Here is a 15741-nt window from a genome sequence, read left to right as displayed (position 1 = left end):
CTAAATCTGTTCAATGTTTTTTGTTACCTCCCAGCTAAACTACTGCTCTCTGATGTACTGAGAGGATTCACAGTCTACCAGTAACACGGAACACATATCAGAAGAACAAAGTTTCTCCACAGCTCTGAGATACTTACAAAGTAAGTAAGTAAGTAAGCAGACCTGTAGGTTTTCTATAGCTTGATATTAGGACCAAAATTACCACTTAAAAATTAGATATTACAATAGTTGATTTGATAAGCCTTTGCTCTGGGACCCAGTCAGAATACTCAGGAGTTGTCTCCTGTACAACTGACCTTTTATCCCACACTAATGCTTAACTATGTCTTACGAGCACATCTACAACTTATCACCCCATGCAACACATTGATTCTGGTCTTGGCTAAGATTGAAATATGGTGAGGAAGACAGTGTCTTTTAAGTGCTCTGTGTGTACATCAAAGATAGAATACTTCGGAGCAAAACTATGCATTCATCTTGCTGTGCTCCTGAAACACATTTTTGCAAACATGAAAAAAATCCCATACCATTAAGACAACACTGAATTGGAAGCAAATTTCACTTAACGCCTATGCAAGACATCTTGCCTTTTTGTTTTGTTTTTCTTTAAAAAATATCCACAAGACAGTTGAATAGCTTCAGAACCAGTCTGTGTCTTATCCTCTTTACTATTTATTTTAAGCCATTTAATAAAACGCACTAGTAAGGTAGACAAGACAAGCAAAAGGATATTTAACTGGAGAGGGCAACTTCATAGAACAACTCTCTTTACGATACCTGAATAAAAAACATACAGGGAATTGAGTGGCTTCAGGTAAAGATTAAAGAAAGAATACAAAGTAGACAGACTTGTGAAGGAAGAGGGAAAATACCTGTAAGCCCAGAAGTGAGCACAGTTTCTTCCTTTGCTCCTCTCTACATAGTATCTTATCACATCAAATGCAAAATTTAGGGATATTTCATAAAGGCTACAGCCTCAATCCTGCATCCATTTTGCTAATCAAAGATACTCAGCTAGGAGCACGCACTTCCCCATCCCACATATGATTAATGAACAATGAAGTGTTCTAGTAATTACAGTATCTTTACTACCTCTACTTCCTCACTTCAAGTCTTTGAAATAAATCTGTTCTCCCATCAATTATTTCCTAGCACCTCCAACCCCCATTAGCTACCAAAGATGCTAAATTAATTGTACTAACTTAGGTCTTTCCTCTATGCTTTTAAACTTTATTTGTATGTTTTGTTTGTATTTAAAGGCTCCCCTGGCAGAACAGTTTTGGGACACAGATACTGTGGACTGCAATTTGAAAACAGGCTAATCTGTCCAGCACAAACTTTCCACAGAACTGAAAGTCAAATAGTTTGAAAACATTGCTCAAACTTGCAGTATGTATTAAGAAATAGTTTCAGCTATTTCCTATTAAATGTCTATTTTGACTAATTAGAAAGTGGAGTGTATAAAGCTTCTAGTATTGAATTGTCAAATCAGCAGTCTGGTGTTGAAGTTTTAAATATTAAGGACAGCATATTCCATTAGTATATATTAATAGGACAATATTTATTACATTAAACAGCTGCATAAAAACAGTCTGAAAGTTTTGGAGTGCTTTTTTTGTTTTCAAGAAAACATTTCATATGTGATATGGCAGTGTGTGTGTTTATAATGGATACTTTTCTGATTAAAATGACAGCATAAACATTCTGTACATATTCAAGTATGACAAACATTCTGAGCCAAACACGCCTTTTTTATAACTCCATTAATTCTAAGCTTAGTGATTACACTTCCTTATACTCTTCATACATGATTTAACTTACTACTAAAGTTACAGTACAGATTAAGGAGAGAAAACCTAAGCAAGCCAGTCTTTAGGGCATTAGAGCTATCAGTCTGAACTATGCCATTTTTCAGCTGAACTCCACAGTTTTCCAAAGAGTGCCACAGTACCGATGGAGGTTAAAAACCCAACTAGATTTCTTGGGAGAGATCCTACTGAGTGTGGTCATATAAATAAATCAGAGGAATGTTAGTTCCTCTAATCCGAAAACTAAGTGAAAGTCTTGTGTGCTTGGCAGAAGGTAGTTTCCAGCTACTACGTATATTTATCCAAAGTTTCTACCTTTGAGTATGTCGTTATTTCAAGCTCTTTCTCTTAACACAAATACCTCAGAAGATACAGGGATAGAGTACAATTATTAGTTTCACTCTAATGCCTGTGCAGGCCATTTTCATGCTAGAATTCAGTGCAAACTTCAGGACATGGTCAAAAATACCAATGATTGCATCCATACAAGTTAACATAGACAATTTAAAACCTGACACATTGAACTATCACCAATTGTCACCAGTAAAAGCTTTCAAATTCTGCTGAAGCAACCTGAAATGAGATCAGCTTCTCCTTCACTCTCCCACCACAAATGCTACTCCAGTCTACGCAAGTACAAAGAACAAAGCAGCTCAGATGACAGCCAGTCACAAATCCATATTTTAAAATTCTTCCTACCTCAAAGCTGAGCCTCCAACCTCCCCAACAACACAACAAACACACATCAAGAATAGGTGCAACTCTAGTTTGTTGCCATAACATGGAATACTATTAAGTAGTAACAAACTACCTTGATTTTGGATGCACCTTCACTTGACTAAACTTAGACATTTAAATCACTATATTTTACTATAGGCTGAGCTTCTGCTTCTAGCTACCATAGGTCTGGACTTGCACTTTCTGCTTTTGATATTGTCAACAGAAAGAATAAACCTTTCTGAAGCATACTTTTTTAACAAGTTAGATAAGACACATAAAGCAGAGGTAGGGGGCTTACAAGCCCCAACTCGGCAACATCTCACACAAGCTATTTGAGAATCAACAGAAATAAAGTAGTCTGCATCTTCTCTACTTGTCATACTCAGTGATCTCAAAGCATTCATTCATGAGTCAATGCGCACAAAACTCTGGGTCCTTGAATTCCTTGCCTCAGCTGTTCAAAGCTTAAGTGTGCCAGTTTAACATCTTTAGAACACCTTCCCTTAAGGGGACTATGCACAGAAATCCCCATGGGAGCAACCACCTTTCATGATGTAGCTGTAACATTTATGACAACACAGCTAGAGTCAGTATAAAAACTGAACACTTATAGATACTTTTGCACCTTGTTTTTTCTCCTCCTCTTAGCATTCAGCTGGCAACTAGATATTTTAGGCTAAAAGTCAGGCCTTTAAAGTACTCCAGTCAAGAGTAATCCAAAAACACAATAAGGAAGAATTGTCCCTTTGCTTTAAAAAACAAATAAATAAAAAACCCAACCTACTGCTAAAAAAGAGATCCCATTACTGTTGACAGTATTTCCAGGAATAGGCCCTCTCCTTTCCTAAGAATCTACGATTTAAGACTGGTTCCTTCAAATACTTTTCACAGGACCGCCTACCTTCCTTCACTATGTCACTAGTGCCATGAAATTGTATTTGTTTACTCTATGAATGTATGTAGATAGAGGTTCTCACTAAACCAGAGTTTAGCAAAATAGTACCAGTACTCTCGATGAGGACTATTAAACTACAGCTTTCCACCCCTGTCAGTTTCAAAACTGTGTTACAAGTACACAACAGCAATAGTATATTTCTCTAGAGTACTTCTATCTCTTAAACATAGCTGGACTTAAAATATTCACACACATGAATGGGCAGTTGTAGGCTCAATGTTGAAAAACACTGTTTCTGTAAGCTATGGGTGCTTACACATTTATAAGACCTGAAGGCAGGCAATAATCTTAAACTTGTGATGGAATTAAATCTTGAAACCCTAATTCAGTAATGACAGGACAACAGTAGATTCCAGAAGTGAAAGATTTTTTTGACAGCAGAACTCAGGACACTTGCAACTATTTTCAGGCTTATAGAAGACAGGTCATTCATTGTCTTATTTCTGTTTTGTTGAATCCAAACTATTTATACAACCAGTTGCTGCTAAGTAGCATCCAAATAGAATATATCACCATATGAGTTTAGCATAGTATTTGTAATGATGAACAGACTACTACCCATAGAAGGAAACTATGAAATAGGATGAAAGCTTTATTATTGTTACAGCCTTGCTTATTTCGACATAACTACCCAGGTGATATGGTTATCTAGAGCCAGAGCTGTTCCCTCAAAACCCCTACGTTTTCCAAAACTACCAAAACTTGTAAGTTCCCTTTCATCTCCTCCCTCCCTTCCCCAAAATAGTAAGTATGCACTAAAAATATGGAACAGAAAATTATACTAATGAGATACTTGCAATGCTATGAAGTACAATAATACCAAGCAGCATGGAGATCCTATACCTCAGTACTAAAACCAAGAAGTTTTGGTATAAGCCAAGCCCTTGTAAGCTGACATAAGCATCAGTGACTACATGTTCCAGTTACTCAGAGTAATACTGGAGGGGAAGGTGAGGGGGCAGGGTGGAAGAGGAACCAATGCTTAGGTATATATACACCATTACAGAGTAACTGAGAATTCTCCAGTGCTTTTGTGCAAAAAGTATTTATATGGAATACTTTATCCCATCCGAGTCGGTCTTGGTCAAGAGAGATGAATTCCAGTTGAAAGAAAAGTGCTCTTATAGGAGATGACTAATAAAGCCTGTATTATTTAGCCTGGCAACAAGAAGGTTATAAATGCTAGCTGTAAGTGCTAAGGGTAAGACACCAAGAGAAGAAAAATACTTAAAATAAGAGGATAGCATTGATACAGCTAGCAGGTAAAACAGTTATGAGAAACTTTTAGGTTGGAAATTAGATGATCTTAAATTTCAAGAAACAACATGCTGAAAGAACCTCCCAGGAGGACTGAAGAATTAAAGAAAAGCACGTACGCAAACACAACCAACACATGCACTTACCCACTTTTTAGATGGTTGCAAGTTAGAGATTTGAGGTACCAACAATATTAGCAGATTACACTTCTGACATTATGAAGTCTCTCACTAAGCGTACTCCTAGATAGTAGTACTTCACTGTCCTTACAGACAACTGACAAATACCAAGTTCTGTTGTTCTGCTTAGCCAACCAACCGAGAGATGAGATGCTCACACTGCTCAGGACTGAGACACTCATGTACAAAGAGTACTTTGAAGGCTCAGTTCCTAGAAAAGGCTAGTACCCCCACTTTGATCTCTTTCCTAAGGAAGTAACTGGAACACCATTCTTGTTATCATAATGCTCATTCTTTGTCAGAAGGTAAAAGGATTCAGAAAAGGACACTGCAAGGAAACAAACCTGTATTATCTGCAGTTTGTGAACCTTTTCTTGTCCTGCCCCATGGTACCTACTACTGAAACTCTGTTGTGACCAAGGAAAGAAAACTAGAAAACTTGTTCCCACACCTTCTGCTGGGAAGGAGGGGGAAGGCAGAAGATAGCTCTCCACAAAGCAAGTTATTGCAGTAAGCAGCGAGTTCAGGGATTTAAAAATAAAAAAACCACAAACCCTACACTACACTTTTGGATAGGGTTATTCTATGCAGAGCTTGTTTATCCACCTTGATCCTTCTATTGCTGTGTCACTCAGTGCCCATATGTTCATGTTTGATATCTCCCAAATGTGTGCGTGCCGGGGGGGGGGGGGGGGGGGTGAGGGCAGAGGCAGTGGGGGGGGAGGGAAATATGCCAAAGCTGATATATTTAGAAAACGGAACCAGCTACTTGATTTTTTTTTTTTTGAAAGAGCTCCATGTAGAACTAGCAGACAAAAACATAGGAATGCTATGAAAGTGTAACAAAGATTTTGTACTCGAGTTATAAACAACATTCAAGACAACTTATATTTCAGAATCAGTTACAGAACAGAGAAAGTCAAAATAGTAATTTAACTCTGTTAGATCAATTAACAACATCACCTGCTATCTAGTTTTGATTTGCCATCTTACTGAGCTGACTTTCCAAATAGCCTGACTTAATTTTGTTGAAGCAAAGTAATATCGCAAATCTAAAAATCTGTAAGGAAGAAACCATTTCTTAGTTGAAAGGGAACAGCTTTTAGATGAAAACACATTAAGTAATTTTGTGATGCACAACAACCTACTTGGCTTACTTCTGTTAAGTTTTTTAAATGCTCCAACACCACCAAAACAAGATTAACAATTGCATTAATAGTACAGGCGAGATCTAATAGGGTTTCTAGTCATTTCAAATGGCCATGAAACTGCAACAATAAAGCCAATACCACAAACAGAAGCAACACTAGTTTAGAACAGTCAGACTGCTAAGAACAGGTCGCAGGAGTTGCCAAAGTGGTTCTGGTGGCACTACAGGTGTTGCCAGCCAGAAGCACACTTAGAATTTAAGCATTAGATCTCAATCTGATAGAAACTCAGACTTTATCTGAACAAAATACATGAAGTAAAGAGTTTTGAAAAATAGATTATACAGCTACATTAATTTTATCCATTGACTTAAGGTACCTAACAGGAATCTATTTAAAACTACAATAATAGTTTTAACAGCTTTTGGCCAAGTCTGTGACAGAGGAAAAAGCCTGATGCACCCAGTGAAAATACTTTACTGCAGACCACCTCTGGAAGCAATAGAGCATAGCAACAAGTGTGTTCAGTTCATTGTATTTTGAAAGTGACAGATTGAGATTACTTTGCTTGCCACTTCAGTGGAGTCTCATAAGCAACTTTACATTTATTTTAAGTGTGATCTCAAAAATTAACTCATAACTACATTCATATTTACCTCAAGTTTCTAAATATACAGTTCTCAGGTTCTACCTTACTTAAATTCATCTGCATACAGCACAGTTAAGTCAGAATCTTCAGTGCCCATTCTGTTCCAACACCAGTTTGGTTTCAGCAGTATGTCAAGAGCCTCTAGGCTACTAAAAAAGAAAGAAAATCCCACCCTTACTACTGTGGCCGTAGTGCTTGAGTATTTAAACATTAAAGAAAGGCACTTAAGTCGCATTGTTCCTTCACATACTAAATTCCACAAAATCCATCTTCCCTCTTCACAGTTAACCTGAAGAGAGCTCAGGTTCCACTCTCTCCATGGAGTATTTAAATTTGCAGACTGAGGTGTCCAACGGCATTTCCCTTAACAATGCTTCTTCTAATTCTAGTTACAAAGTGCTAATAAAAGTTTTGAGCTGGAGTCCTGTTGTCAAGAGTCTAGTATAAAACGTGGCTATGTTCAGTTGCAAGTCTACAAATATTTGAGGCAAATGAGAAATAAGTAGTATGCAGCAGAATTGTATCAACTTAAAAGCTGCTATCCAAGAAATGTGAAGAAAGCATATTTGCTATCTTATTTCTGGCAAAGAAATATATTTGTTCTTCTGCCAAGCTTTTTGTAACCGAGTAAGGGAATGAAACTAACTTCTTCAATCCAGAATCTTACGGTATAATACAGGTCTTCATTTTTATTACTAGCGGTTTATTGTAGAAAGCTATCTGCTAAATAAATCAGGCAGAATACTACCAGAGTAAGATACAGCAGCATGTATTGTCATTACATAAACATGACAAATACTGTGGAATAGATTGTAGCAGATCTCTAAAGCACAACTTCTAACACTTGGAATCCTGGCTTAAATTTTGCCAAAGTTATGCAGTTTCCATCACTTTAATTACATGAGATATAGTTGAAATTATATTTTCTCCAGAAGTTTTCTAATTAACTTCAAATCAAGTTGCATATTTATGTACACCAATGGTATTCCTGCCCCCTCCATTACTTGAATCCATTTATTTTGATTACTGGTGTTAAAGATCTGAAACCTAGCTACCTACTTATGCAGCTGCTTCTCAGGTGCTATTTACTCAGGCTTATTCACATCGACTATGAACGTCTGCATGCTCTTATTCAAGTTAGTGATTTCCCACCTTCCCCTCACCCCTTTACGATGGATGAGTTCATCAAGCTATTATACCTGAAACAACTGCAAAAGTCAAAACAAGTGAAGTTTGAAAGAGAAATTACAGTTCCCAGTCAGTAACTCGATTATAACAGGTTATATATACATATAAAACTTTATATATACATCCTCAAAATAAAGAGGAAGAGAACATTCACTCTTTAAGGAAGAGCTCCAAGTTTGTATGCAGCATACAGACTATTAATATGCACCTTCATTTACTTTTTTCATTAGTTCCCTTTAAATGCATAGCCACATCTTACCTAGGATCAGAAGGTTCAGTTACATTGCACACACCTTCCAGGAAGGGACACTCTCTATACTGAATAAGCTAATTACATAAAGCATTTGACATTAGAAAGCACAGAACTTTATTAACACAGATAAGATGCCATCTTCTAGCCCTGATATTAACTACATCTTAGAATATTATCTTGTCCAAAAACAGACATCTACCACAGATTCATATTCCACAAAGATATATGATGTAAAGGCAGCTTCTCCTCACTAACTCCAGGAGTTAAAGTAAGCATCTAATCAATATACCAGCATCAAGGATATTTAATGCAAGTCCCTCGATTGTTTGGGAGGGGGAATGTGTGTGCACATGCACACGTGGTTTTCTTTTTATAGAATCATAGAATGGTTTAGGTTGGAAGGGACCTTGAAGATCACCAAGTTCCAACCCCCCTGCCATAGACAGGGACACGTCCCACTAGACCAGGTTGCTGAAGGCCATGTCCAGCCTGGCCTTGAACACCTCCAGGGATGGTGCCTCAACAACCTCTCTGGGCAACCTGGTCCAGTGCCTTACCACCCTCAAAGTAAAAAATTTCTTCCTAATGTTTAATCTAAACCTGCCCTCTTCCAGTTTAAAACCATTCCCCCTCATCCTATCACTACATGCCCTAGTAAAAAGTCCTTTCCCAGCTCTCCTGTAGGCCCCCTTTAGGTACTGGAAGGGTTTTCCTTTTCTTTGGGGCAGGGGGAAGGGAGGCAAGCATGGGGGATGCTGAAGTCCACTATCGCTACTATTACTATGCATTGTTTACATCTTCCCCTTTTTGGTGCCTCAGCACATTTATATTGCTCCTAAAAAAAAAAAAAAAAAAAAAAAAAAATCATGTTTTCACCTTAGAAGATACTACATAAAAATGTATTTTTGATTTCCACATTTATTTACCTGTATTTCTACTTTTACATCTAAGTGCTATTGAACTAAGAGTGGAGGTACAGAACAGACTTCAAGCACATAAGAGCCCACAGTACAGAGAGAAGATGGTTATCTCCTACCCAGAGTGGATAAGACAAACCATAACAAGCAAGTTATAGCAAGGCAAATAAGACAGAAGTTAAACATGGAGAAAGATGAGGAAAAACAAAACAGCACGCATGCTTTCTGGAAGCAAAGACAGCGTAGGACTAGACCTAGTTACCTTGGAGTGTTAAGTATGTACCAGATGACATACAACGGTTTGTCCCAGGCTTATTTTTCCTAATGGTTTTACCTTTAGGAACTACCCCTAAAAAAATCAAAGTAAAAATTATTCATTACAGTTACTGCTCTGCATTAATAACAATATTAACCATGCTTTAAACACACAATAGTAGCCAGGCACAAATCTGAAGGTGATGCACATTGCTGGTATTGAGTCTAATGCCCATCTTATGACTAGATAGCTTTCTGAAAGTTTAACACCTTTGTCCTCAAATAACATGTGCATATCTGAAAATAAAGAACATGTTTGTATTCTTTCATTTCCACCTTTACAGAAGTCTAGCAAGTATAGAATCATAGAATAGAATCAGTGAGGTTGGAAGGGACCTTTAAGATCATCAAGTCCAACCATTAACCTACCCTGATAAAAACACCACCACTCCTAAACCATGTCCCTAAGCATCTCATCTACCCTTTTCTTAAACACCTCCAGGGATGGTGAATCCACCACCTCTCTGGGCAGCTTATTCCAATGTTTAATAACCCTTTCAGTGAAAAAATGCTTCCTAACATCTAATCTAAACCTGCCCTGACATAACTTGAACCCATTTCCTCTTGTCCTATCACTTGTCGCCAGGGAGAAGAGGTCAGCTCCCATCTCTCTAAAACCTCCTTTCAGGTAGTTGTAGAGGGCGATAAGGTCTCCCCTCAGCCTCCTCTTCTCCAGGCTACTTCTCCAAGTAGTTGCCCTTTTTTACACTAAGTTTACTTATTTGGATGTTATGCAATAAAACAAGAGTTGTCAGTAACAAGTTGCTCTGAAAGCAGAATAAACATGAAATATACTTTCCCTTTCAGATCTTAAAAAAGCCTTCTTGCTCAAGAAGTACTGGGGACCTCAGCTTCCATTTTGAAATACCAAATTGCTCCCTACAACTCAAGGTTCACATTCCAGAAGATGACTCAGACCCTTTCATACCTTTTATGAAGGTCAAGTCTTCACAGTTCAGCATGTGCACTTTATTGTGGACACCATCACAAAACAGACCAACCCACTCAGAAAACACTGAGAAACTGAATTCCCCCCTGCTCCATGAAACAGCACTGTACTGCTACACACTATAGAATCCTTCATTTCTGCTCCACACACATCTTTGTAGGTTTGTTGGGGTTTTTCCCCTTTCTGATCACCCAAGAAGATGGAGCTATTTATTATTACAGTGATCGATGAAAAACTTTATTCAAGAGTAGATAAAGTGAAGTGGTTAGCAGGGCCAAGTGACCTCCAGAGGTCCTTTCCAAACTGGCTTACTATATGAATTACAAGAGAGGCTTTTTTGGAGCAACTGAAGGCAACTATGGCTTGAAAACCATTGCTAGTACTTCTCAGGCACCTTTAATATTGAAGTCCAGTATTAGATCACTGCATTTAACTTTGTTGATATACACCTAACTTTTCCTGGTTTTCCTATCCAAAAGTCTTCACTTCAAAAGTTGACTATCTATGGCTCTTATACATGGCAGTTTCCTGCCATATTTGTACAGAGTACGTTCATGAGTCAAGTAAGACTGGCAACAGTCAGTACATTGCAAGACAAGCCTTATTATAGACAGTGAGAGTAAACAGATTGGTTACGTGTGCTCAAACCCTAGCTGCCAGACAGAATTAAAGGAGAATATGACTGCATATTTACACAGTTAGATTCTACCAACTTGATGAGAAGAATTTTATCACACAGCAGGATTAGGACAACAACTGCTCTTCAAAACTAACCTTCACGCTGAAGTAACCATCGCTTATCTGAAAGCAGGCAGTGAAGAAGCTAGTTGACTTAGTGCTGTCCTTCACACTGACTGTACACCTGATATCATACATAGCTAGAAATTTTCTGTTTACAGAAGACTGCTGAATTCATGCCTTAATCATTTTGTTAAAAAAAAAAAAATCTTGAAACAAGGAGTTACCTACAAGCATTTTGTCATACTTGACCACCAATGAGAAATCTGAATAGTTTTGCTCCTTGAGAAACACATTATTTCATGTAAATTGAAAAAATATCAGGAAGGGAAAAAGAAAGAGTTAACATGACTTTGTTTTGCAGTTACAAACCTCGTGTCCCAAACTAAAACTTAGCTATGAAAATGCTCAGCAAGAAGTGTGTTCATGTATTGCCATAAATCTGCTATAATACTATATATAGATTAAAATATTAAGAGCAAATTCAAAGTAAGCATTGCTTCTACAGAAAAATAAACCCACTGACCCAAAGGTAATCTGTTACCCTACCAAAAAATTCAGATGTACTGCTACCTTCAGGGTCAGTACTGAATGGGGTAGTGACAGCTTGATGAAAAGTTTACACTATTAAGAACATCACAGAGTCCACAAAGTGTTTTATAAGGAGCGTTACTAATTTGACAGGTGATGAACAGGACACAGATCATCCAACAGGCCAATGGGAGATCCCAGAAACATTTCAGGTTAAGTTTTTGACAATGTGATAGTACAACATGTTGTACAACTTTGGGATTTGATTATACTTTGTCACAATAATTTAGCCTCACTGTGACAGAAGACAGACCTGTGATCATAGGTGTTCTACATGATGCTTACTAATTAGCTTGTTAGAAAATATAGCACGGCCTATAAATGTAAGGCTAACACAGATAGTTCTGAGATTCACTTACACTGCAAATTAAGTACAAACATATAGGTTAGTCAAACAATAACTTTCCTACTCACACTTCAGCTTCATTGCATAGAAACAAAAGAATTTAGTCAGGTTCCCTTCCTGGGTTGTCTCAAAGTAAATAACTGTACTTATCAGTGACGTCTGGACACACATAAAAATTCATCATGGCTTCACTCATGACATTAAAGTCAACTGTATTACATTTTTGCTAAACTGCTGCAGAAGGACTACAGTGTCTTTCTTGCCTATAGCTTTGGGCCTAAAGTTTAGGAATGATTTAAAAAAAAGTTTTCATTACAATTTTTTTTTCTATAATATTTGCATTTGGGGTTTGAGGATAAACAGTCAAACTGCAATATAAAAAGAGAAACAAAAAATGAACTTGTACTTGATTCCTGATTGAGAATGACAGTCCTGATTATTCATTTACTGGGAAGATACAGGTTGTTTCCCTAATGGTCAGTTTGGCCTGAAGAACTTTTGCAAGACATCAAAAGACTCCATTTTCATAAGCCTCTTACTCAACAGGTCGGCACTCCTACCAAAGTAGATCTGCTATATTAATAAGTAGCAATGCCACACTGTGGATGACCTACAATTTTTCTGCTAACAGCTAAGACCTGTTTAGGCTCCCACCTATGGAGCCACCTGAAGACTGAAGAATAGTCAGACTCAAAAGTTGTCAATTTAAGCTTACTACTCCCAATTTTTTCAGAAACACTCTAGCATTGAAATGAAATTAAAAAAAAAAAAAATAAAAAAAATCAGATTACCTGTATTTCTACCAGAACAAAAGGATACCCCAAACAATAAAAACTAAAAATACCCCTCAATTTTAAGATGAAAAACAGTGTATATACAGAATCAAGACATTCAGTCAGCTACATTTTACAAATATAGAAACTATTACAAGTTAAAAACATGTATGTTCCTGAAAGCCAGTAGTATTACTTACAGTATTTACTTACCACAAGACTGCTTTTCTTAGTTGAAATATAACAGTCAAAATATTAGCTACAAAAGCTGAAATACTAATATTTTCATAAATACATTTCATTCCTAACAATATTTATTAAATAGGCTGCCAAACAATAGAAAGGTATACAATTATTTTCCAAGTACTGCTTTCATGTTCATTATGCGTACTTTTATATATGAAAATAAAATATATTTTAAAACTTTTAGTGTAATGAAAAACTTAAACCTCATAAAACTATTGGAGCATCAAATCAAATACCAAAAAAAACACCCCGTACAATTAGAAGTCTTGTCTTGGGGGCGGGAGAAAAGACAGAGAGAGAAAACTGGAAACAAGAGAATAACTAAACAGAGGTAATCACAGCAATGCTTGCTAGCTTTTAAAGTCTTACAAAGAAAGTATAGCCACAGTGACAGTTCTCCTAAGAAAAGCTGGTAAAGTTAAAATCATTAGAATTCCTCTTCTTTCTCACTGAGGGATGTACTTCATATTTGTCAGGTGGTAACTACTCAATTCCTCTTTCTTGACAGTCTTTAAAGCACCAGGAAGCTCGATATTCATAACACACACAATACATAAACTGTGGAAGTTATCCTGTTTGAGCAAAGTTTTGTGTTATGGTCTTCGAACCTCTGGATCAATATTATTTCTGCTGAACAAGGCAGAAAAGGAAGAAAAAACCCACCCTAAACAGTCTTTTGGAAAAAAAAAATTATTTCAAATTAAAATTATTATTGGATTGCTACACATAATAAAACCACCCTCAAAACAAACTGCACACACTCTAAAAGTGTTCCCAAGTTGCATGCCAGACTTACAGAATAAATTTAGGCCAGTACCAAGTACTCATTTCTTCCCCGTGTGTAAATGCGACACAATCGGGCCTCACATGCAGGCCTCTCTCTCCAATACAGGCAGGACCTTTGTTCGATACGTCGATGTTTTTCCCCCAAAGCCCTTGACATAACTTTCCATTCTTTCCCCTATTATTTTCCGGTTCACAGTCTAGACTTTCGGACTCCCGTTCTGTGAAAACCCCTGGCTGTCGAGAAAGCCAGTGCACTGGGGGGGAGGGGGGGGGAAGGGGGAACAATAAAAAAGTTGAACAGCAGGAAGACGGGCCTACAGGTCTGGCGAGAGCCCCGGTATGGGTTTGTTTCCCAGCCCCTGATCACCAGGGCCGTAGCCGGGAGACGGCAGCGCTCCCGGCCCCTCGCAACTTGTCCCGCTCCCCGGCCCCCCCAGCCCGGCGGGGAAGGGGAAGGAGGAAGAGCCAGGCAGGAAAGGCAGAACCCTGCGTTTGATCAGCCTCCAAGTACGGCGCATTATGCAAGCGAACGCCGAGCACCGGGCAACTTGCTTCTTGACTGAAAGCAAGAAAAACATCAGCTCGAAAACATTAACTGCGAAAAATAACCCCTTCCCGTGGGCAGCCAGCACTGTAACGCCGACCCTACAGGCGCCTCCATTCGCTTCCCACCTTCTTCCCCCCCGCCCCAAGCTTGTGAAATATGGACGTCGGCCGATTATTTAGCATTTTTATCGAGCTGGGCAGGGGGGAGGGAAAGAGGAGTTGCTATTTTTTCCTTCAAGATATTCGATAGGTCCTTCAGGGGAGAAAAAAAAAGAAAAAAAAAAAAAAAGAAAAGAAAGAACGAACCATTAGGGAAAAGGGGGGCAACTGGAGTGGGGGAGGGAGAAGACGGGGAAGGGCATACAAATCGGTACGGCAGTGTCAACACTGACACTGCCCTTTTGTATCGGCAGCTACCCAGGGCCTGGAGCGGGGAGGCCGCGCTCTCCCCCCCCCACCACCCCCTCCGCCGGGCGGCCCGGGCGAGGCGAGGCGGCGGGCGGCAGCCCTGCCCGGCGCCGAGGGGAGAGGGGATGTCCCTAGAGCGGGCTCGGGTGACTGCCTGGCCATTTTGTCGGCTCCGTTTCCACCCCTTCCCTCCTCAGCGAGGGCCCCCTCCCCTCACCCCATTATACACCTCCGGGCCCCCACACACACTCACACACCAGCACGGCGTCGTGCCGTCCCCGTCTCCCCACCGCGTCGTCGTCACACCCCCCCCCCCCATCCGCAACAATGCTCCGGGATGGCGCTGCTCCGCTCCCCTCCCCCTGCCCCGGGCCGCCAGGAAGGGCAGCTCTGCTAATGCCGGGGATGACACAACAGGCCCGACCGCCCGGCCCGGAGGTTGCCGAGGGGCCCAGCGCCACACCGCCCCGCGCCCGCCTCCCCGGCGCCCCCTGAGAGAGCGGAGAAGCCCCGGGTACCTAGTTTGTCCCGATGCGGCCTCCGCAGACGCTCCGTGCCTCCCCTCCTCCCAGCAGCAGCCGCCTCTCTTCCCTTCAATTATCAGCTGAAGCCGCAGCACCGAGCAGCGCCTCGTCGGCCGCCTCCGCCACCGCCGAACCCCTTCCAGCGGCGCGAGGGGGAGGCTGGGGGACTACTTTCTGCCGGCGCCGGGGCCTCACCGGGGCCTGCGCGTCCCCCCGGCCCGACGGGCGGCCCCCGCCCCGGCTGCCGCCCCCCACGCAGCCCCCGCCGCGGCCGTGTGCGCGCCCCGCTCCCTATGCTCGGCGGGGTCGGCGTTCGGCGTTCAGTATCCCTCCGCCGGGGTCGTCACCCCTGGGTCCGGGCTGAGTGTCTCCCTTCGGGTGCGGGCGGGGGGCGAAGGAGGCGGGGGGGAGGGGGTGGAGCCGGCGGGGGAGCGGGGACCTGCCG

The 15741-nt window shown here is 40.4% G+C and overlaps 1 protein-coding gene across 1 annotated transcript in view; it reads right to left on the bottom strand.

Annotated features, from left to right (window-relative positions):
- TRIP12 (thyroid hormone receptor interactor 12) overlaps positions 1-15329 on the bottom strand; it is an 80962-nt gene extending 65633 nt beyond the window's left edge. Inside the window, exon 1 of the mRNA XM_082486968.1 lies at positions 15291-15329. The gene's annotated coding sequence lies outside the window, so the exon portion shown is untranslated. The remainder of the gene's footprint in view (positions 1-15290) is intronic.
- Between the last annotated feature and the right edge of the window lie 412 nt (positions 15330-15741).

The sequence above is a fragment of the Vanellus vanellus genome, assembly GCF_965231255.1.
Source record: "Vanellus vanellus genome assembly, chromosome: 8".
In the NCBI taxonomy this organism is placed as follows: domain Eukaryota; kingdom Metazoa; phylum Chordata; class Aves; order Charadriiformes; family Charadriidae; genus Vanellus; species Vanellus vanellus.
Note: the sequence above shows the minus strand (reverse complement) of the source record. Positions and strands in the feature narration are given on the sequence as shown.